A 25016-nucleotide genomic window follows, 5' to 3' on the forward strand; every position below is an offset into this window, starting at 1 on the left:
CGAACCTGCGACCGTGGCAGCCGCGTGGTTCCGGACTGAAACGCCTAAAACCGCTCGGCCACAGCGGCCGGCTATGATAGATCATTGGACAACTGTTACTATATCTTTATGCAGAAGGAGTGACACTTTCAGCTGTTTTTATAAATCAAATTTTATTTTCAGTCCTTTTTGATTATATATTACACCATCTTCAGACCGTTCTAAGATGCCAGGTGAATAAGTGGATACCAGGTAATCACCGTTACACGTCTCACATAGGGTACAAAAAATTAATGTCCCCTGTGCCACCATTCACAGCGTAGCGAAAATAGCGTTCGATGTATCTCAAGTCAGTGTAATAGTTCACCGCTACTAGCTATACGTGGCAGATAACGTCTATATCACCCTGAGGCTGTTCGCAGATGGTAGATGGACAGAGATGCTGTGGTGGAAAGTTTTTCTTTCACTTACACTTCACTTTTCTTGCTTTCCTTCAGTTCTACATTTTGAGTTAATAAAGCTGTAGCTGTTTAATATTACACAATCTGCATCATACTGAAAGAAATATAGAATGTATAGAATACGAAGAACAACCCCTCTTAGAATCAGAAGACGGCGGAGTTAATCGTAACAGCAATAAATAAACGACACATTTGTCGACGATTAGGTGACGTTGTTAGAAACTAGTGAACAAATGTAGAGACTTCCTGATCGTCAGCGCCTGTTGCGAAGGCTAGAAACTCGTCATAAATCTAGCCACTGGGAAGAGATTTAATGGAATTACTGGACACAGTTTTCCAAAATTCCTTTACCAAAGAAGTCGAAGTAAGTATTTCAGAATTCGAATCAATAACAGCTGCCAACATTGGTAACTTAGTAGATATCCTCGGAGTAGCGAAGCAGCATAAGACACTTAATAAAGGCAAGGCCTCAGGTCCAAACTCTATACCAGTCAGGTTCCTCTCAGAGTATGTTGATACAACAGCTCCATACTTAGCAATCGCATGCAACCACCCACTCGCCGAAAGAATCGTACCTAAAGACTGGAAAGTTGCCCAGGTCACACCATTACCGAAGAAAGGCAATAGGACTCATCCGCCGAATTACATACCCATGTCGCTAATGTCCATTTGCAGTAGGATTTTGGAACATTTCCTATGTTCGAACATTATGGATTACTTAGAAGAGAACGATTTATTGACAGACAACATGCATTCAGAAAATATCGTTCTTGTGAAACCGAACTAGCCCTTCATTCACACGAAGTAATGGTTGCTATCGACAGGAGGACATAAACTTGATTCCATATTTTTAGATTTTCAGAAGTCTTTTGACACCGTCCCTTACAAGCGACTTCTAATCAAATCGCTTGCCTATGGATTATCGTCTTAGCTGTGCGGCTGGATTCATGGTTTCCTGTCAGGAAGGTCACAGTTAGTTGTAATTGACGAGAAGTCATCGAGCAAAACAGGAGTAATATCTGGTGTTCCCCAAGGTAGTATTATAGGGCCTCTTCTGTTCCTGATCTATATAAACGATTTATGAGACAATCTGACGAATCCTTTTAGATTGTTTGAAGATTATACTGTCATTTACAGTCTTTTAAAGTCATCAGATGATGAAAACAAATTGCAAAACGATTTCGACAAGATATCTGTATTGTGCAAAAAGCGCCAATTGACTATAAATAATGAAAAATGCGAACTTACCCACGTAGATACTAAAAGGAATCCATAAAATTCGGTTACATAATAAAACACCTAAATGTAAAGTCTGTAAATTCAACTAAATACTTAGGGATTACAATTACGAATAACTTAACTTGGAACGATCACAAACCAAACACTGCACTTTATTAGTAGAACACTTACAAAATGCGACAGATCTACTAAACAGAATGCTTACACTACGCTTGTACGCTCTCTTCTGGAGTATTGCTGTGTGGTGTGAGACCCTCATCAGATAGAATTGACGAAGGACATCGAAAACGTTTAAAGAAGGGCTACTCGTTTTGTATTATCGTGAAATTGGGGACAGAGTGTCTAGGATATGATATGCGAATTAGGTTGGCAATCATAAGCAAAAATGCGTTTTTCGTTGCGGCAGTATCTTTGCATGAAATTTCAATCACCGACTTTCTCCTCAGAGTGTGGCAACATTCGGCACTCGCTTACATTGTGAGGGATGATTATCGTCTTAAATTAAAAATAATCGGAGCTCGCCCGGAAAGATTTAAATATTCGTTTTTCCCGCGCACTGTTCAAGAATGAAACGGTAGAGAAATAGCTTGAATGTGGTTCAACGAACCCTCTGCCAGGCACTTCATTGGGAATTGCAGAGTAATCATGTAGATGTAGACGATACTAAAGAACTACTCAACTAGAAAAATAGTGAGAGTGTATATGAATAAATAACGTTACAGAGAAAAGTTCTCAACTACTGCGACGAATTCCTGTACAGAAAAGGAGTGTGCCACAAGGAAACCTTTCAACTTAGATTTGGAGAATTTGACTTTACCACTTAAATTTTTGGCCAGCTCTGCTGGAGCTCTATTGGAAATGGAACTTCCTGCAAAATGCTTAAGGAACTGTTACCACGCACATATCATTTTTTCGTCTAGCTTCACTGAATGAATGTTACAGTTTCTTCAAAATGAGTCAACATTGCCAGCAACGAAATCCATGACGGAATATATATTTTGCAAAGAGATGACAGATTTTGAATTCTGAGACAACTCCACAACAGCTTACACGAAGTTCACGTACTGACAGTGCAGATCTTCCTTGGAGCCTTTCTCTTGGCTCAAAATATTATTGGCGAGTACAGAGTTGCCCAGAAATATGATACCATCAGAGGTAACGGAGTAAAGGTAAGGAAAGTCAACAAGCAGGAGCGTTTCGGTGTCACCAGACAGTGGATATTATTTATATTGAAGTACCAGCAGCCACTTTCTGTACAAGATCTTGAACGTGATAATCCCAGGAAAGCTTTTCATCTAGCTTTAGTTCTGGCAGTTGAAAGTGGTAGATTTAATTGACTGGCACAGTGATATTTCACAGTTACAAGAGATCCGTGAGAGAAATTCGTATGGTAGGAGATGTATGAAGTGGTAAAGTGCCGGGCTAATATTTATTCAGGCATATTTTTAAACGAATTTATTGACAAGAAATACTTGCTCGACATTTACAAGAAATACAGGTTACTAACACCCCCCCCCCCCCTTTTTTTTAAAAAAAAAAGGGGCGGGAACAGTTACAATACCCTTGATTAAATATTAACCCTGATCCATTGTTGATGACAAATAGCGGTGATACAATGATGTCAATTTTAAGCTTAAGACAGTTACAACGACGTCAATTAGAAGTTTCAGCTGAAACTAGGTAACTACTTGACATTTAAATTTAAATCCCCCAACCTAAATCTATTTCAAAAAATTGTAATGATAATTTGTCTTGAATTCAATTTTCGAAACAGTCTTCAGATAAAATCAGTTTAGCAGCAGAACTTAAAATACACAATAACAGTTACAGCGGGACCCCTACTTAAAAGTTTTACGCACACCGATTTCACTCGTGGCACAGTTTAGGATTTACACAAGAGGTGTACGGAATTACCAGAAATTTCAAAATAAGTTTAGGCGAAGAGCGCCTTCAGATGAACTCCAAATAAGAAGACACGCATTATTCAATTACAAAAAGTGATTACTTAATCCGAGGATTGATCTACAGAATTAGAATTCATCCACTTCTACCTCATTGGGTTTGCAGTGCTGCAAGCTTTCAATCATATTTAATTTCGCACTTTAGTCCTGCGCACATTTATAGGCGATGTGTTATACACAACATTAAAGTGGCATCATAAAACCTGAAACATAAATCATTTACCAGCGGTGCCACACATACACACAACACAAATGACGCCTACAAGGGCAACCTCAATGACAACCTTTACGTAATGAACAGATAAAATAAACAGATCACCATCTATTGGATAGTATAACGAGTCGTCTTCGCGTGGAGTGAACAACCAGGGTGCAGCGACAGTGCACTGAAGGCTCTACAGACCTTCCAGCTTTACTTTGACCGACAATCACTTCTGGACAACGGATACGGGATGCGGTAGCGTAAACACTGCTTACTGTCAACACTTGAATCTGAAATAGGTGGTTATTTTCAGACAAGTGGCCCTCAACTCCAGTGAGGCCGTGCTGTCACTCCGTGTCCAGACAAGACATTTTCCGACACAAACACGGGTCTGTTCCCAGCACCGGCCCCGCTCACCACCTTCCTTGTGCCTCTGCTAACCCAAAACCTCCACACTGACCCGCACGCGCCACCTAGCGGACCACGTTCACACGACAAGTTACTCACTTGCAAAAAATGGTTCAAATGGCTCTGAGCACTATGGGACTTAACTACTGTGGTCATCAGTCCCCTAGAACTTAGAACTACTTAAACCTAACCAACCTAATGACATCACACACATCCATGCCCGAGGCAGGATTCGAACCTGCGACCGTAGCAGTCGCGCGGTTCCGGACTGCGCGCCTAGAACCGCTAGACCACCGCGGCCGGCTACTCACTTGCAAAGAAAATCTGTATCACCGCCGACTCCGCCAGAGCGGTACAAAGTCGGGAAAATACAAAATAACTTTCTGGAGGGTTCCGCGCACGACCCAATCATGTTGATTGCAGTTTTTCTGCAGTTAAACATTTATCTGTTCTCTGAAAGCAATGTGTTGATGTTACTAATTACCCTATTAGCTACATTATTTACAATAGGGTTCACATATTTTTCAGTAACGCTTATATCCAGAATGAAATTTTCACTCTGCAGCGGAGTATACGCTGATATGAAACTTCCTGGAGGATTAAAACTGTGCGCCGGATCGAGACTCGAACTCGGGACCTTTGCCTTTCGCGGCCAAGTGCTCTACCATCTCTACCATGACTCACGACCTGCCTACACGGCTTCAATTCTGCCACTACCTCGTCTCCTACCTTCCAAACTTCACAGAAGCTCCTCTGTGACGGGTCGTGAGTCGTGCTTGGGTAGCTCACATGGTAGAGCACTTGCCCGCGAAAGGCAAAGGTCCCGAGTTCGAGTCTCGATCCGGCACACAGTTTTAACCCGCCAGGAAGTTTTACATCAGCGCACACTCCGCTGCAGAGTGAAAATCTCACTGTGGAAACATCCACCAGCCTGTGGCTAAGCCATGTCTCCGCAATATCCTTTTATCCAGGAGTGCTAGTTCTGCATGGCTCGCAGAAGAGCTTCTGTGAAATTTGGAAGAGGAGACGAGGTACTGGCAGAAGTGAAGCTGTGGGGACGGGCTGTGAGTCGTTCTTGGGTAGCTGAGATGGTAAAGCACTTGCCTCGAAAGGCAAAGGTCTACATCTACATCTACATTTATATTCCGCAAGTCACCCAACTGTGTGTGGCGGAGGGCACTTTACGTGCCACTGTCATTACCTCCCTTTCCTGTTCCACTCGCGTATGGTTCGCGGGAAGAACGACTGCCGGAATGCCTCCGTGCGCGCTCGAATCTCTCTAATTTTACATTCGTGATCTTCTCGGGAGGTATAAGTAGGGGGAAGCAATATATTCGATACCTCATCCAGAAACGCACCCTCTCGAAACCTGGACAGCAAGCTACACCGTGATGCAGAGTTCGAGTCTCGATCCGGCGCACAGTTTTAATGCACCAGGAAGTTTCAATACTTATATCATTCGCAAAGAGGGAAACAATTGCATCATCCGTCATATTTGGTGGCAGATAATTGATACCACAGCAGCAAAAAACAGCAGACCAGAATAGAACCTTGTGGGATCCCCCCACCCCCTATTTAACATGACCTCTGTCAGATTCAAATCTACACATTCTCCACCACACTATAGCTTACGCAATAGGGATGTACCGGGTGATCAAAAAGTCAGTATAAATTTGAAAACTGAATAAATCACGGAGTAATGTAGATAGAGAGGTACAAATTGACACACATGCTTGGAATGACATGGGGTTTATTAGAACCAAAAGTTCAAAAAATGTCCGACAGATGGAGCTTCATCTGATCAGAATAGCAATAATTAGCATAACAAAGTAAGACAAAGCAAAGATGATGTTCTTTACAGGAAATGCTCAATATGTCCACCATCATTCCTCAAAAATAGCTGTAGTCGAGGAATAATGTTGTGAACAGCACTGTAAAGCATGTCCGGAGTTACGGTGAGGCATTGGCGTCGGATGTTGTCTTTCAGCATCGCTAGAGATGTTGGTCGATCACTATACACTTGCGACTTCAGGTAACCCAAAAGCCAATAATCGCACGGACTGAGGTCTGGTGACCTGGGAGGCCAAGCATGACGAAAGTGGCGGCTGAGCACACGATCATCACCAAACGACGCGCGCAAGAGATCTTTCACGCGTCTAGCAATATGCGGTGGAGCGCCGTCCTGCATTTTGGTTCTAATAAAACCCCATGCCATCGCAAGCATGTGTGTCAATTTTTACCTCTTTATCTACGTTATTCCGTGGTTTATTAAGTTTTCACATTTATACTGACTTTTTGATCACCCGGTATACAGGGTGTTACAAAAAGGTACGGCTAAACTTTCAGGAAATATTCCTCACACACAAATAAAGAAAAGATGTTATGTGGACATGTGTCCGGAAACGCTTAATTTCCATGTTAGAGCTCATTTTAGTTTCGTCAGTATGTACTGTACTTCCTCGATTCACCGCCATGATTTCGTACGGGATACTCTACCTGTGCTGCTAGAACATGTGCCTTTACAAGTACGACACAACATATGGTTCATGCACGATGGAGCTCCTGCACATTTCAGTCGAAGTGTTCGTACGCTTCTCAACAACAGATTCGGTGACCGATGGATTGGTAGAGGCGGAGCAATTCCATGGCCTCCGCACTCTCCTGACCTCAACCCTCTTGACTTTCATTTATGGGGGCATTTGAAAGCTCTTGTCTACGCAACCCCGGTACCAAATGTAGAGACTCTTCGCGCTCGTATTGTGGACGGCTGTGATACAAAACGCCATTCTCCAGGGCTGCATCAGCGCATCAGGGATTCCATGCGACGGAGGGTGGATGCATGTATCCTCGCTAACGGAGGACATTTTGAACATTTCCTGTAACAAAGTGTTTGAAGTCACGCTGGTACGTTCTGTTGCTGTGTGTTTCCATTCCATGATTAATGTGATTTGAAGAGAAGTAATAAAATGAGCTCTAACATGGAAATTAAGCGTTTCCGGACACATGTCCACCTAACATATTTTCTTTCTTTGTGTGTGAGGAATGTTTCCTGAAAGTTTGGCCGTACCTTTTTGTAACACCCTGTATGCAGAAAATGCTATGAGTCCCCAGTTGGTCGAAGATGTTTTAATTTGAGCCTTTCAGTCTAGTTGGACACACGGAGACTACCTGTCAGCCTCCTTCGCTACTCCTGCAATATGTTTCTGTTGTGCTGCACAGTGGGAGCTGTCCCGACACGTCGCAGCCCGCACGCGCTATCAGAACACGCCGCCCGCTGACGCCTCGCCGCAGGCCTGCCTGTCACCGTGATAAGGCGGCTAACTCACTCCCGTCCGTCTCCTTGCTCGCACTACGTGAACAAGCGTACGCAGGGTCCCGGGAAACAGCTCTGCTCCTACAAAGTGTGGTTACCACTCATTACAGAGCCAGCTGCAGCTGAAATACGAGCTGCTCTGTATGAACGTGATGTGGTCTATCGGGGGGACCCTACCTCAGCACTTCCACCTTACGTTAAAAGATAAACAAACCAGCAGTTGAACAGGACAAAATTCCTACGTTATCTCCTTTAGATTTATTTGCTGAAGTTTTGCATTGTACCGATCGGAGATAAAAAAAGAATCTCCATCAGTGCCCCAGTTTGCTCCATACACAACGATTCTGACGCGCGCTTTGTAATTACAAAAGGCCATCAGGTACGAGTAAGATTCGCGTACTGAGGGTTCCGTACAAACTTAATTACGTATATAGACGGTTCATCTAATCCGGGAATCAAGAATCTCGATCATTTTTGTCTGCTGTCGACATTGATAGTGGCAAAATATCGGTCCCGAGGATTCCAAGATTTTCAAGAATGTTTTAAGAATGAGACTTTCACTCTGCAGCGGAGTGTGCGCTGATATGAAACTTCCTGGCAAACTAGAACTGTGTGCCGGACCGAGACTCGAACTCGGGACCTTTGCCTATCGCGGGAAAGTGCTCTACCAACCCCTTTTTTTTTTAATCTCACTTTGTTCGTTTTGTTCGTTGTATCTGCTCGGGGCGGACGTCGCAATACACCCGTTTCAGTTCGTCGTTAATCCATTAACTCAGTTTTTTTTTATTACAGAGGGCAGCCAACCCTCTGACCGTGCCGGCACCAACTGAGCTACCCAAGCACGACTCGCGCCCCGTCCTCACAGCTTTACTTCCGAAAAGGTCCCGAGTTCTAGTCTCCGTCCGGTACACAGTTTTAATCTGCCAGGAAGTTTCAAGAATGTTTTAGTTTCAATATCATAAATGTGACATAAAGTCATGGAGGTGGCAGGAGACGAGACCATTATTATAATAATCTGGAGTTCTGCATTCAGGATGACTGAGCCTAATGGTAAAAGGCAAACGCCGTCCAGAGTGGCCGAGCGGTTCTAGGCACTAAAGTCTGGAACCGCGCGACCGCTACGGTCGCAGGTTCGAATCCTGCCTCGGGCATGGATGTGTGTGATGTCCTTAGGTTAGTTAGGTTTAAGTAGTTCTAAGTTCTAGGGGGCTGATGGCCACAGCAGTTAAGTCCCATAGTGCTCAGGGCCATTCGAACCATTTTTAAAAGGCAAACAACAGGTAATGAATGACTTTACTGCTCATATGACTTGTCTGCTAATGTTTGTTTCAGATACAAGTTGAAACACTGTATTTACGTGCAGTAATCGCACCTCGATATCTGATGATGGATAAATTCGGAAACGCGTCATATGAGTAATAAAGTCATTCCTTGCCTGATGTTTGACTTTTACCACTGCAACCCAATCAATCTGAATGCAGAACTACAGACTGCCTCACTTCAAGTTTGACGTCGGATAATAATTGCCAAAAGAAATACATTTTTCGTGTCATGTAATTACAAATTACAAACTTTTGGATTTTTTTCCTTTACTTGTTCTCCGAAACCTTGCTTCTTGCCAAATTTCATGATTCTAGGCCAACGGGAAATACTATATAGGTTTTGACGAGTGACAAGTTTGTTTGGGTGACCATCCTCCGCAGGAAGCACAGAAATACTTGTTTTGTAAATAAAAGCGCCTTTTCTTGCTCTAACTTAATTTCGGGAATAAAGTGGTAGTGCGACCTCCAGACCAGATGAGAGGAAACGCAGATTACAAGAAACTGTTCAAATGGTTCAAATGGCTTTGAGCACTATGGCACTTAACATCTGAGGTCATCAGTCCCCTAGAACTTAGAACTAATTAAACCTAACTAACCTAAGGACGTCACACACACCCATGCCCGAGGTAGGATTCGAGCCTACGACCGTAGCAGTCACGCGGTTCCGGACTGAAGCGCCTAGAACCACTCGGCCACCGCGGCCGGCCAAGAAACTGTAAGTATTTAGTTATTTACATGAAAAACGCGAAGTGAACTGTTTGATAAACCAAAAGTAACAAAAATGCATCGTTATAGATCCCACTGAAGATGTCTTAGAGCAAGGAAAAGGCGAAACGCGTCTGGGAAGAATATGTTGCAGCAAGAAAAGGCGGTTTTATTTACAAAACAATTGTTTGATGAGTGAGTTTACGACTATTAAAATATGTGACATAAATGGCCGTATGTTTTGAGTGCATTGGCTTAGAAGCTTAAATTTTCTACACGGCCATGCGATCATGGACCTCAGTATGTGACATCAATTTTAACTTGATGCGGCAACCCGTTCCTGAGAAACAGAGTTTTTAACAGTGGGACAGGCAGATAGATAGATAGACAAACAACAAAGAGATCCTATAAGTGTTCCGTTTTTACTGACTGAGGCACGAAACCCTAAATGATGCTGAGTCGGGAAAGCATGACGCATAAAAAAATAAAAAGAAATTATATCAGTAATTCTAGGAATATTTTCAGTAACTTTTCACATCGGAATTTATACAACTGTGGAGTACCACAAAGTAACAGGTAAATTACTTCTTTATCGTATTTTTTTTTTGCCAAAAATCGCAAATGATGATGATTTGCATGTAGGACGCTCTACTGCAGCGTCATGGTCGCTCCTGCTTTCACGGACAAGACTATGTATAAGTATATTTAATAAAAGGGCCCACCCACTCCCCCTCCCTCCCTCCCTCCCTCTCTCTCTCTCTCTCTCTCTCTCTCTCTCTCTCTCTCTCTCTCTCTCTCTCTCTCTCACTTGATCGTACGCATGCAAGCATTAACTTACTCTCTTATAACCAGGCTCTCGTGAAATGCATCTTAGAATAAAGATTAGTTGCACTTAAAACCTTGTCTGAAATAACTGATCAGCACAGGGTGAGGCGGCTAAGACATTCGATCCCAAATCCACTGGTGTGCAAGTAGCTTTCGCATGATGTGTCACTGTCAACTAACATAGCTCGATGAAACCTGGACCATACATAGAAAGAACTGCGGCAGTATAGTACAGAAGATAACTGAAAGAGATACGTAATGGGACAAACAGAAACAACATTTTTATTCAAAGACAATAATCACATTGAAGTCACCGCGATTTACGGTGGTCTCCTGCACATTGCAAAATGTGGGACATGGTTCTTGATAGTGTGTGTGATGACCACAGACTATGCTGTGCAACGACCTCCCATGATGGTCACAATTTTGCTAAGGGGTTCTTGTAGTAGGGCGTTACATTGCTCCACTGGCGCGGTTGGCAGCTGACAGTCTACCTAAACCATCCCAAAGGTGTTCGGTGAGACTGAAGTCGGAGGAATGGGCAGAGCTTTCGATTCTCCGAATATCCTCTCGTTCCCAGAGCACCTCTACCTGAGCTATTCGATGCGATCGCGCTTTCTCATCCATAAAAATGAAGTCAGGACTGAATGCACTTCTGAAAAGACGCACATGAAGAAGTAGTACAGTGCCCAATGACGCTGACCTGTAGTCGTGCCATGTTCAAAGGTCTGGAAGTCAGCACGCCCATGAAACACTATGCCTCCCGACACCGTAACATCTCGACCACCAAACGACCATGTTCGACAATTCTTGACATACCCTCATAAGGCGAGAGGTGTGGAAACAAATGGGGCCGGCCGTGGTGGCCGAGCGGTTCGAGGCGCTTCAGTCTGGAACCGCGCGACGTCTACGGTCGCAGGTTCGAATCCTGCCTCGGGCATGGATGTGTGTGATGTCCTTATGTTAGTTAGGTTTAAGTAGTTCTAAGTCTAGGGGACAGATGACCTCAGATGTTAAGTCCCACAGTGCTCAGAGCCAGAAACAAATGCACCCTGAAATATTGTCGAACATGATCGTTTTGGTGGTCCAGGTGTTATGGTGTGGGGAGGCAAAATATTGCATGACCTCCAAATCTCTCAACACGGCACACTCAATGCTCAACGATACTGTAATAGCGTACTCTTTCCCTCGTGCATTCGGCAATGACTTCATTTTTGTGGATGACAACGCGCGACAGCATCGCACCGCGCAGGTAGACGAGCTCTCGGAATGAGAGGATATTCGGCGAATAGGCTGGACTGCCCGTTCCGCGGACGTAACCCCACCGAGCACACGTGGGATCCTTTGGGAAGATGCATCACGTCCAGACTCACCAACGACTATGCGGCAGTTGTCAAGTTCGCTGATGGAAAATGGGCTACCACAAGAATTCCTTCCCAACCTCATGGCCGGCTTGAGAGTACGTTGCAGAGCATGTACTGCCATTTGTGGTGATCACATACCCTATTAAGAACCATGTCCCGCCTTTTGTAGTGTCCAGGGGGCCATTATAAACCGCGTTGACTCCATTATATCTACATCTAAGTGATAACTCTGCTATTCACAATAAAGTTCATGGCAGAGGGTTCAATGAACCACCTTCAAGATGTCTCTCTACCGTTCCACTCTCAAACTGCACGCAGGAAAAACGAGCACTTAAATTTTTCTGTGCGAGCCCTGATTTCTCTTATTTTATCGTGATGATCATTTCTTCCTATGTAGGTGGGTGGCAACAGAATGTTTTCGCAATCGGAGGAGAAAACTGGTGATTGAAATGTCATGAGAAGATCCAGTCGCAACGAAAAACGCCTTTGTTTTAATGATTGCCACTCCAATTCACGTATCATGTATGTGGCACTATCTCCCCTATTTCGTGATAATACAAAACGAGCTGCCCTTCTTTGTACTTTTTCGGTGTCATCCGTCAGTCCCACCTGTCGCGGATCCCACACCGCACAGCAATACTCCAGAGTAGGGCGGACAAGCGTGGTGTAAGCAGTCTCTTTAGTAGATCTGTTGAACCTTCTAAGTATGCTGCCAATGAATCGCAGTCTTTGGTTTGCTCTACCCACAATATTATCTATGTGATCGTTCCAATTTAGGTTATTTGTAATTGTAATCCCTAAGTACAATTACAAATAACCTAAATTGAAACGATCACATAGATAATTGTAATCCCTAAGTCCCCCCCCCCCCCCCCCCCCATGAACCATGGACCTTGCCGTTGGTGGGGAGGCTTGCGTGCCTCAACGATACAAATAGCCGTACCGTAGGTGCAACCACAACGGAGGGGTATCTGTTGAGAGGCCAGACAAACGTGTGGTTCCTGAAGAGGGGCAGCAACCTTTTCAGTAGTTGCAGGGGCAACAGTCTGGATGATTGACTGATCTGGCCTTGTAACATTAACCAAAACGCCATTGCTGTTGTGGTACTGCGAACGGCTGTAAGCAAGGGAAACTACAGCCGTAATTTTTCCCGAGGGCATGCAGCTTTACTGTATGGATAATTCATGATGGCGCCCTCTTGGGTAAAATATTCCGGAGGTAAAATAGTCCCCCATTCGGATCTCCGGGCGGGGACTACTCAGGAGGACGTCGTTATCAGGAGAAAGAAATCTGACATCTACGTATCGGAGCGTGGAATGTCAGATCCCTTAATCGGGCAGGTAGGTTAGAAAATTTAAAAAGGGAAATGGATAGGTTAAAGTTAGATATAGTGGGAATTTGTGAAGTTCTGTGGCAGGAGGAACAAGATTTATGGTCAGGTGAATACAGGGCTATAAATACAATATCAAATAGGGGTAATGCAGGAGTAGGTTTAATAATGAATAAAAAAATAGGAGTGCGGGTAAGCTACTACAAACAGCATAGTGAACGTATTATAGTGGCCAAGATACACACGAAGCCCATGCCTACTACAGTAGTACAAGTTTATATGCCAACTAGCTCTGCAGATTACGAAGAAATTGAAGAAATGTATGATGAGATAAAAGAAATTATTCATGTAGTGAAGGGAGACGAAAATTTAACAATCATAGGTGACTGGAATTCGACAGTAGGAAAAGGGAGAGAAGGAAACATAGTAGTTGAATATGGATTGGGGCTAAGAAATGAAAGAGGAAGCCGTCTGTTAGAATTTTGCGCAGAGCATAACTTAATCATAGCTAACACTTAGTTCAAGAATCATAAAAGAAGGTTGTATACATGGAAGAATCCTGGAGATACTAAAAGGTATCAGATAGATTATATAATGGTAAGAGAGAGATTTACGAACCAGGTTTTAAATTGTAAGACATTTCCAGGGGCAGATGTGGACTCTGACCACAATCTATTGGTTATGAACTGTAGATTAAAACTGAAGAAATTGCAAAAAGGTGGGAATTTAAGGAGATGGGACCTGGATAAACTGACTAAACCAGAGGTTGTACAGAGTTTCAGGGAGAGCATAAGGGAACAATTGACAGGAATGGGGGAATGAAATACAGTAGAAGAAGAATGGGTAGCTCTGAGGGATGAAGTAGTGAAGGCAGCAGAGGATCAAGTAAGTAAAAATACGAGGGCTAGTAGAAATCCTTGGGTAACAGAAGCAATATTGAATTTCATTGATGAAAGGAGAAAATATAAAAATGCAGTAAATGAAGCAGGCAGAAAGGAATACAAACGTCTCAAAAATGAGATCGACAGGAAGTGCAAAATGGCTAAGCAGGCGTGGCTAGAGGACAAATGTAAGGATGTAGAGGCTTATCTCACTAGGGGTAAGGTAGATACAGCCTACAGGAAAATTAAAGACACCTTTGGAGAAAAGAGAGCCACTTGTATGAATATCAAGAGCTGAGATGGAAACCCAGTTCTAAGCAAAGAGGGGAAAGCAGAAAGCTTGGTTGGTTGGTTGGTTTGGGGAAGGAGACCAGACAGCGAGGTCATCGGTCTCATCGGATTAGGAAAGGACAGGGAAGGAAGTCGATCGAGCCCTTTGAAAGGAACCATCCCGGCATTTGCCTGGAGCGATTTAGGGAAATCACTGAAAACCTAAATCAGGATGGCCGGACGCGGGATTGAATCGTCGTCCTCTCGAATGCGAGTCCAGTGTCTAACCACTGCGCCACCTCGCTCCGTCGAAAGCAGAAAAGGTCGAAGGAGTATATAAAGGGTCTATACAAGGGCGATGTACTTGAGGACAATATTATGGAAATGGAAGAGGATGTAAATGAAGATGAAATGAGAGACAAGATACTGCGTGAAGAGTTTGACAGAGCACTGAAAGACCTGAGTCGAAACAAGGCCCCGGGAGTAGACAACATTCCATTAGAACTACTGACGGCCTTGGGAGAGCCAGTCCTGACAAAACTCTACCATCTGGTGAGCAAGATGTACGAGACAGGCGAAATACCCTCAGACTTCAAGAAGAATATAATAATTCCAATCCCAAAGAAAGCAGGTGTTGACAGATGTGAAAATTACCGAACTATCAGTTTAATAAGTCACAGCTGCAAAATATTAACACGAATTATTTACAGACGAATGGAAAAACTGGTAGAAGCCGACCTCAGGGAAGATCAGTTTTGACTCCTTAGAAATGTTGGAACGCGTGAGCCAATACTGTCCTTACGACTTATCTTAGAAGAAAGATTAAGTAAAGGCAAACCTACGTTTCTAGCGTTTGTAGACTTAGAGAAAGCTTTTGACAATTTTGACTGGAATACTCTCTTTCAAAAGCTAAAGCTGGCAGGGGTAAAATACAGGGAGCGAAAGGCTATTTACAATTTGTACAGAAACCAGATGGCAGTTATAAGAGTCGAGGGGCATGAAAGGGAAGCAGTGTTGGGAAGGGAGTGAGACAGGGTTGTAGCCTCTCCCCGATGTTATTCAATCTGTATATTGAGCAAGCAGTAAAGGAAACAAAAGAAAAACTTGGAGTAGGTATTAAAATCCAGGGAGAAGAAATAAAAACTTTGAGGTTCGCCGATGACATTGTAATTCTTTCAGAGACAGCAAAGGACTTGGAAGAGCAGTTGAATGGAATGGACAGTGTATTGAAAGGAGGATATAAGATGAACATCAACAAATGCAAAACGAGGATAATGGAATGTAGTCGAATTAAGTCGGGTGATGCTGAGGGAATTAGATTAGGAAATGAGACACTTAAAGTAGTAAAGGAGGTAAAGGAGTTTTGCTATTTGGGGAGCAAAATAACTGATGATGGTCGAAGTAGAGAGGATATCAAATGTAGACTGGCAATGGCAAGGAAAGAGTTTCTGAAGAAGAGAAATTTGTTAACATTGAGTATAGATTCATGTGTCAGGAAGTCGTTTCTGAAAGTATTTGTATGGAGTGTAGCCATGTATGGCAGTGAAACTTGGACAATAAATAGTTTGGACAAGAAGAGAATAGAAGCTTTCGAAATGTGGTGCTACAGAAGAATGTTGAAGATTAGGTGGGTAGGTCACGTAACTAATGAGGAGGTATTGAATAGGATTGGGGAGAAGAGAAGTTTGTGGCACAACTTGACTGGAAGAAGGGATCGGTTGGTAGGACATGTTCTGAGGCATCAAGGGATCACCAATTTAGTATTTGAGGGCAGCGTGGAGGGTAAAAATCATAGGGGGAGACCAAGAGATGAATACACTAAGCTGATTCAGAAGGATGTAGGCTGCAGTAGGTACTGGGAGATGAAGGAGCTTGCACAGGATAGATTAGCATGGAGAGCTGCATCAAACCAGTCTCAGGACTGAAGACCACAACAATTAGTTGAATTTACAGCCTCAGATTTGTGTGACTTATCGCGTAATCGAAATTTAGCTGATTTCTTTTTTTTCGTCGTGGTTGTCAGCACGTTGAATGACGATAGATTTCAAGAAGTTTATCCAAAGAATGGCATCGAGCAAAACCGAAGTATTGCCAAGGATTAGAACAAGGATATGGTAGGCGTGGAATGGGGTGATATCCAGTTGCGAAGTTACCACATGACCAGCAGCAGACTGAAGCAATCTATCAGAAGATTTTTCGCCATTTATTGGACGTTATATACTTTAATACATACGTTCTGTACGGAAAACACCGCTGTGAATTCGTAATTAATCTCTGGGGAAGAGTGGACATGTCCTCTCCACAACAAGGGTTATCAATTGAACGCCTGCCTCGAACATCAAAAGAGACTCGTCTTATAGTAAGTTATTTTAGAGAATTTTTGTCAGGCACAACGAAGAAATGGCCATAAAGGAAGGGTAGAGTGAGCAGGAGAAGAGGCCATCGAAACGAGTTATTGGTGTGCAAAATGTGAATTCCTCTCTGCACAGCACCATGCTTTGAAATATTCCACACAGAAAACGACCTGTAATTACGTGAAAATAAAATTTCGTCCTCTCCTTTAATACTGTCTATTGGATCCTAATCCACTTTAGTTTTGGTCCATAAACTAAAACCAATATAGAAACGTTTTCATAGGTCAGCACGTTACGTGGCACGATTGTGTCAGACAGCGATGGAGGAAATTACCCACTGAGCCAGAGAAGCACGTACAAAAAATACCCACTTACGAGGTTAATTTCGAATCAGCTGATGTGACACGTCAAAGCTTTGCGATCACGGAGTGTGCTCGCATTGCTAAGTGTATTCGAGAGTTGTCCGCTTCAGGCAGGGCCATAAATCGAGTCCTGTGAGGAACTTCTAAAATATTGATTTGTTTTGTACGTGTTGTGTCATTTAGCCAGAGTGTAGATACTACGGATCCTTCTTCGACCCGCAGGTTGTGTAAGAGGGAGCGGCGCTGCAGCTGGTGGTTCCATTGCCTCGGCGACAGTCAGCTGTTGTCGGGAGGATTAGCAGCACAGCGCAGCTGGTGCTGCCACGACCAGTCAGCGGAAGCGGCGGACTCTGGTGGCAGCCCGCTTCACTTCGTCGTGTTTGGCTCCGTCAGCCGCGCATGCTGCACCGCAGGTGAGCAAACAGTACTTTACCTGTGCTTGTGTGTGTGTGTGTGTGTGTGTGTGTGTGTGTGTGTGTGAGGGTTGCCGGGGTGGGGGGCGGGGGGTGCGCTGCACTGGCTGGCTGCACTCAGATCCCGGCTGTTCACACCAGATCGAACACGACATCTCAGTTAGTAGCTGCAATCAGATACGAAAGAATACCATCAAGTGAAGTGGTATTTGTTAATACAGACAAGACAAGACAAGGCATTTCACTTGCCAGTATCGAGCTGCTCTGGTAGGTAAATTTGAGTTTTCTAGAGGATGTCTGGGATGCATTATACAGACAACCTGTCACTCGCTCCAAGAATTCTTCTAGGATTCCACATGGTTTGTTCTCAGGAATAAGAGCGACAGCTAGTCGCGCTCTTGAACTAGCACACAGAGAACGCCGTACGCCGCTGCCAAGCAAGTGCCGCAGGAAGGAGTAATCACTGTCCCTGGCAATTGTTTGTTGTTGGAGTAGAATGGCGCGCGTTCGGTCTCGTCAGGACCGTTGATTATGAAAAGCTATAGTCCGCTTCACTAACGGTGGCGGCAGTTCGCATAGGTCGAGACGCGGACTGCATTGTTACCATTTCCAAGCGACAGTTGAGGCACGCACAATACGTGCTTTGCATGTGAAGAAAGCTGTGTCCTCCAGATTTTGTCTCACTCGTTATGTAGAGTCTTGTCAGTTATCACCACGATCAGAGACGACAACTCCAACAAATGCAGCAAAAGTTTACTACATTCACGATCACTTTTAATGCTCGCATTTCACAACAAAGCGCCCATTGAATGCCCATTGGCTGTCGAGGAACACGAGATGTAGGTACATGGAACAAGCCTAAACTCGTCCTCCATCGTTCGTAACCCCAGCTATAGTTGATTGTGAGGTCACAGCTCCAAAATTTGGAAAGCTAAGAAAGGCTGAAAAAGCAGAGTACCAAACATATGCCCTTCAATACCTACAACTTGTGGTCTGCGACATAACTCTCTCTGTTTCGTTTTGTGGTTTTGTGTAACGTTTTTGTTCTTGTGGGTGAAAAAATACGCTACACTGGTGTAAGATTCTACAATATTTATTACTGCGTTTTTTATTGGAGCACTTTTTGACAGTCTGCCTGTTCAGTACAAATCTTGTAACTGATTTTAAACTAACTTCCCAATGACCTAGAGAACTGGATGAAAGTGCAATATTAATTCACTGTCTTGTCTGGTATGTGGCTGTAGGTCTTTGTGTATCACTGCCATTTCCCCCTTTTCCTGTTTCAGTCGCGAATGGTTCGCGGGAAGAACTATTGTTGGTAAGCCCCGATATGAACTCAAATCTCTCTAATTTTTGTCTTCACGGTCTCTTCGCGAGTTGTACGTAGCAGGTAGCGCTATATTGTTAGAATCAAGTGAAGAGAAACTGAAATAAACCGTAAATTTACCACTTGTCTCTGTTGTAATCTCATCAAAATCTTAGAAATCGATTCAAAAATTTCAAAGACAAAAAGCTGAAGATAATTACTTAAATAAAAATAAATTTTTGACATATCACGTTAATTTCTCCTAGCCCCATAGAGACTCCTAACCCCGCACAGATACTCCTGAAAACTTGAGATAGTAAATTTTTAATAGGTGTGAACATACTCGTAAGATTTAAAATGAAATACATGGGGTTCCTGCAGTGGATAATAGAGAGGAGGTGAACAATTCGTGCATCAAAAAGTAAGTTGTGTAATATGAGGGTTATTCAATAAGTAATGCCACACATTTTTATTTCAGAACTTATTTATTCTTAAGAGTAAGAATTTGATGACAATGTACATCAGCATGTCTTGCCCATGTCCTATTTTTCTACATAGTCTCCATCACGTTCTATAGCCGTACACCAATGCTGTGGAAGAGCACTTATTATCCCTGCTGGTAAAAGCTGTTGCCCTTTATTGTAACCATGTTTTCACTGTGTGACCGACACTTTCGTCACCTTCAGAGTGTGTTCCCCATAGAGAATCTGTAAGGGGCCCATAGAGATGGAAGTCCAATGGTGCCAGGTCTGGATTGTAGGGTGGATGGGACAATGACGCCCAACCCAATTTGGCGGTGTGTTCCTTGGTTCTCAGATTTGTGTGTGGGCATGCATTGTCGTGCTGGAGCAAGATTTCTGCTGGATTCTTGTCCGATCGAACAAGTTGGAAACGGTTCTTGAGTTTATTCAGAGTCTTCACGTATGCCTCTGAATTCATGGTTGACACTCTTGGCATCACATTCTCGAGAATGACGCCATCACAGTCCCACAAGACTGTCACCATGACTTTTCTGGCAGAGAGGGTTGTCTTGAATTTCTTCTGTTGTGGTGAATGAGGATGATGCCTCTCTGTGGACTGCATTTTTGTTTCCGGCGCAAAGTGTTGCAACCAGCTTTCGCCCCCGTAACCATCTGTGACAGAAAGGCCTCCCCGTCAGTCTCAAAATGCTCCAACCATTCACATGAAATGGCCTTTCTTTGAATCTTGTGGTCCACTGTGAGCATTCGTGGAACCCATCATGAGCACCTCTTTCAATATCCGACAGTCTCGATCATTGCAAACGCACTTCCAATGCTGACAGACAACTGTAGAGCCAATTTTTGAGTTGTGATGTGCCGGTCGGAACGAATATGACATCCAAACGATTCAGCATGTCTGTGACAGGATGTTCCGAGCGTGGCCGACCATGGAGCTCTGTTTCTGCATGTAACTTTCTTTTCCCATCGCCCAACTGTACTCCTATCAACTGCAGCACCGCCATACACTGCACAAAAACGTTTATGGATGTTCAGCACGGTTTGTTTTTCTGCACACTAGAATTCAATAACAGCACGCTGTTTGCAACGTGAGTCGTGTGTAGACGCCATTTTGACGCTGTACTACGGCTCTGCCATCTCCCAGAACGATTCGAAACACCGGTGAGCAGAATAAACATCAAATGTGAAGCACCAACAAGGACATTGGTCTTTATATATTAGTGGCTTTTTTAAAAAAGATGTGGGGCAGTACTTATTGAACGACCCTCGTAGTAAGGAGGTGAACAACCAATGCATCAGTTATGCATTGCATGTGTCACATGTTATTCTTTTAAAATCTTACAAGTATTATCACAGCTATTAAAAATTCATAGTTACAAATTTTTATAACTGTCTGTATGGGGTTATGAATCTATAAGGGGCTAGGAGAAATTTATTTAAAAAAAGTGGTATATTTGAATTTCATTTTTATTTAAATAATTATTATTTTGCTAACTGGTTTTGGGCTGTTATGCAATCGTCAGGTAAAAAAAAAAATATGTGCGCTGTGAAATTTTTTGTTGGATCAAAGATTTTAAAGTAGTGCAAGTATAGAGTGTCGCAGTTGGTTGCCAAAGATGACAGTGGTGTTACAGCTGGAAACCGTTTTGTAAAATAATAAATATTTTATATTGTTATACCACTGTAGTGAGTTCTTTCATTCATAATGTATAAAAGTTGTAGGGGATATTTGAAGTTTTATTTCTGTCGCCACCTCATTTTCAGATACCTTAAAATAAATGTGAAAGACCGACCTAATAATGTTAATTACTGAATCTTCTCCTCAAAAGAATTATAACCATGTTCACACCGGCTACAGAAGCCTACATTGTTATATGCATAGTTACATTTTCAAGTTTGGTCACTTCATATCTTTTTTGACAGAGAGAGAAGCTGAAAGTATCGAACAAAGCAACCAAAGTTTTTTTAACTGCTGGTCGCAGTTGTAGCAATAAAAAAGAAAGTATATGAGAATCTACGTATGATACTATTCAAATCACTGTGAAGTTAAGAGTGCATGGAGTGCTGGAAGAATGCTAGTTTAAATATCTCTATGCTTGCTGTAACCAATGTTATATTGTCTTCACCATACCTACAGGAGTGATGTCTAGAGGTTTCACGAAAATCTCTAATTTCTTCATTTGATGCTGGTTTCTAAAATACTTTTATATAGGCTTTCATGGAATAATTGGCGTTTATCTTCAAGTGCCTTGTATTTCTAGTTTTTTCTGTGATGCTTTCCCTTGAATCAGGTGCTGCTCTTCATTGTATTGGGTATCCCTTGTTAGCGCTATTTGGCATGGGTCACACATTTGAACAATATTCTTGTGTAGGTCACACAAGTGTTTTGTAATCAATTTCCTTTGTAGACTTATTGCATTTTCCCAGTATCCTACCAATGAATCCCTGTTTTACCTACTTCTGGGCCTGTGTTATCTTTCTGTTTCATATCCCCACAAATTGTTTCACCCAGGTACTTGTAAGAGTTAACTGATTCCAATGTTGAGTCATTGACTTTGTAGTCATAAGATATAACATTCCTGCATTGTGTGATCTGTACGACTTTACTTTTATGAACATTTTAGGTAAGTTATCAGTCTTTGCACCAGTTTGTTATCTTGTCAAGAAGTGACTGAATATTTATGCAGCTGTTTTTCATATTGTACTTCATTATAGATAACTTCCTCATCTACTAGAAGCCTGTTGCACTATTAATATTATCTGATAGGTCTTGACCATATGATCTTGAAGACTGGGAGTTCCCAACTGAGGAAGTTCGGCAGTCGAGCTGCAGGTCTTTTCAGTTGACGCCACATTGAGTGACTTGCATGTCGATGATGATGAAGAAAACACGACACCCAATCCCTGAGTGGAGAACAACTCTGGCCAGTATGGGAAACGAACCTGGGCCCACTTCATGGCAGTCAGACTTGCTGACCACTCAGCTAAGGGAGTGGACTGCTAGGTCATTAATATACAATATGGACAGGATGGGCCACAACCCACTTACCTAGGATACCCCTGAAGTTACTTCTGTTTCTGTCGATGACTATATAACCAAACTAACACGTTGCATTCTCCCAAACAAGAAATTTCCTGTCCAGACACAAACTTCATATGATGCCTCACATAATCATACTTAAGTTAATAAATATAGCTGTGGTACCAAGCCAAATGTCCGCTCAGTTGTTGAGTGGTCAGAGCATCTGACTGCCGTATGGAGAACCTGAGCTTGATTCCCAGTCCTGTCAGGGATTTTGCCTTCGTGGGGACTGGTACAGGATGCACTCAGCCTCCTGAGGCCAACTTAGGTGTTACGTAGCCGATTAATAGCGGCGCCAAGCTCGAGAAATCCGGTATCCACCAGGAGATCTGTGTGCTTAGCATATACCCCTCTATATTACATCCAGTGACGCTGTTGGCAGAGAAACTCAGCAGTGCATCGGGCCTGATTGGCCCGTCAAGGACTAGACCCCAGAATCTCACCTCCACCTGCTGTGTCAAATGCTTTTTGGAAGTCAATAAATTCTACATCCACTTTATTGTCTTGAACCATGGCTTTCAAGGTTTCATGTGCGAGCTTAGGACACCTAATGGAATGAAGCTGTTGATACATGATGATATGGCAGAGTGTCATCATTTCGGTCTCTGAGCCCGAGCCCAGAGTTTCGTAGTTTTACTGTAACTGCTACCTTCTCCTGCGTTGCCTATTTTTTTCTAATAAGTATGTTTTCTAACAATGAAGTAATCTGAAAGGAAGTTAGTTTAAGAATTTTGATCTTTCTTGATAGACTTCATTATGAAATCCCTAATTTCGTAGTTAAGAATAAACTTCACAAATCCAATCAAACTGTTTAACTGCTGCTCAGACTATCACGATCACCATCAACTTGTCTAATGTTGGAATTCTTTTCTGCTTGCGTCCTACTTGGTGTGTACACACGTTAATGTCGATTAGTGGCCAAATAATTCGTTGCTGTATTTCACCCTCACCACACGGTGTAAATTTCAGTGACATTTGGTGTCACTCCAGCTAAAGAGTATGCCTTAATACCGCAAAAAGACAGGTTTTTTTTCCCATGTCGTTTCCGGTTATTGTTCCTTCAACAAGGCGTTGAGCTATTCTTTCATTGAGACATGTTCAACTGTTCGACCTTTTTTTTTTAATGACTATTGTTGACAGGACGGTAATTGAGATCAGCAGTTGACAGTGGCGAATATTCAATGGACGCTAGGTAAGCGCTACTTACCCAGCACAGACTGGAAACAGTGATGAAACAAACAGAAAAATTAAAGTTCAAAAGCATTTCTCATGTGGATTGACAAATGCGATATTTGCAATATTTTTGCATTAACACTGCCGATTTTTCATGATTCTCAGCAAACTTTGTATTTCACTATGATTTACAATTCTACTGAGGACCGATGTTGTCCAAACAGTCTGTACAAGTGGCCACTGATATCCCAGGATTCCTGCTCTCACCAGTCACCACTCTCAGTCGGGCGACTGCGGGCTGTGATGTAAAGTTCTGAGAGCAAGAAGTTGTATTTTGTTTGTTAGTTCTATGGAAAACATGCTTGAGGATGAGGCAAATAACGACTAATGACGTGGTAAAGCAGGGCTACTTTGTTCCCACAGAACGACTAATGACGTGGTAAAGCAGAGCTACCTTGTATCCACAGGGGTAACTTTGCTCCAACTTTGAAAAAAAGATCCAGTCCTGTGTGTAAATGGAAGTTAGAACCTCGTTGGCATGCAGGTTAGAGCACTGAAAATCTAAAAGATTGCCTGGAATATATAAGAAATGGAACACTTGCTTGAAATGTAAGAAAACTGCTTCTAAACCAGTGCCAGGTACTGGTAAACAACATACGAAGAGAAAAACAAGGCAATACTTGATAATTCTAGTCATGAAGACCTATTAAAAGAACCATGCGGAAGAAATCAGTTAGAATTGGTAGCAGCATCAAGAGAGAAAAAAGAGGCCCTACAAAGCCACAAGAAAAACTGAAACCAATTAGCAAGCAGATTAATGTGTTTCTGGTTATTCGTTATGAAAATAAGCGTTACTCCAGTATTACACAAAGTTTTAACGAAGGTGGTGCAACTGTAAATATGTTGATGCCATCTGTTGATAAGTGGAAATGGCCTCTAAATAAAGATGTAATTTTTTACAGTTGCGAGGATGTAGTTGGATGTATAAACCCCTCAAAACCTTTTAGCAAAGAGGTGTTTCTTCAATGCTAGAGTTGGTCAATGAAGATGAATTTGTTCAAAATGTTTTCCTAATGTAGACACTGACATTTTAACACATGAAAATACCTAATGAAACACTATATTAGTTCATGTTCGTTAATTTTTCAACGTATTAAATAATAAAAATTACATTGCACTGACCATTTATTATTTTTTACCCTTAATACAAAAAAATACATAAATGTTGGTTTACTACAGTCCTATACAGTAACAAAATAAATTGTAAAGAGGGTAACACTGCCCCAAAATATTACCCTGCCTTAAAATAATTTTTATGCTAACATGTGGTACAAAGAAATCCACTCCAGGGACAACTTCACTCCACTTTTTAACACATTATAAAATCTAAAAATATATATTTGATGTATTTGACTGCTACTCAATGGTTTTACATTGTTTTAGAATAGGTTAACATCATTGTCAAAATGTCATTTTACAAAACTGCTGGCATTACACGATTTTGTGATATATTGTACACAGTGGTACGTTATCCTAAAGCCATAGACAGCCCTAAAAGTGTAAGATACACTGAAGAGCCAAAGAAAC

The 25016-nt window shown here is 42.5% G+C and overlaps 1 protein-coding gene across 1 annotated transcript in view; it reads left to right on the forward strand.

Annotated features, from left to right (window-relative positions):
* LOC124613204 (H(+)/Cl(-) exchange transporter 4) overlaps window positions 1-25016 on the forward strand; it is a 416779-nt gene that overhangs the window by 332225 nt on the left and 59538 nt on the right. The window contains exon 4 of the mRNA XM_047141870.1: window positions 17199-17389. The gene's annotated coding sequence lies outside the window, so the exon portion shown is untranslated. The remainder of the gene's footprint in view (window positions 1-17198; window positions 17390-25016) is intronic.

Source organism: Schistocerca americana, chromosome 4 (genome assembly GCF_021461395.2).
Source record: "Schistocerca americana isolate TAMUIC-IGC-003095 chromosome 4, iqSchAmer2.1, whole genome shotgun sequence".
Taxonomy (NCBI): domain Eukaryota; kingdom Metazoa; phylum Arthropoda; class Insecta; order Orthoptera; family Acrididae; genus Schistocerca; species Schistocerca americana.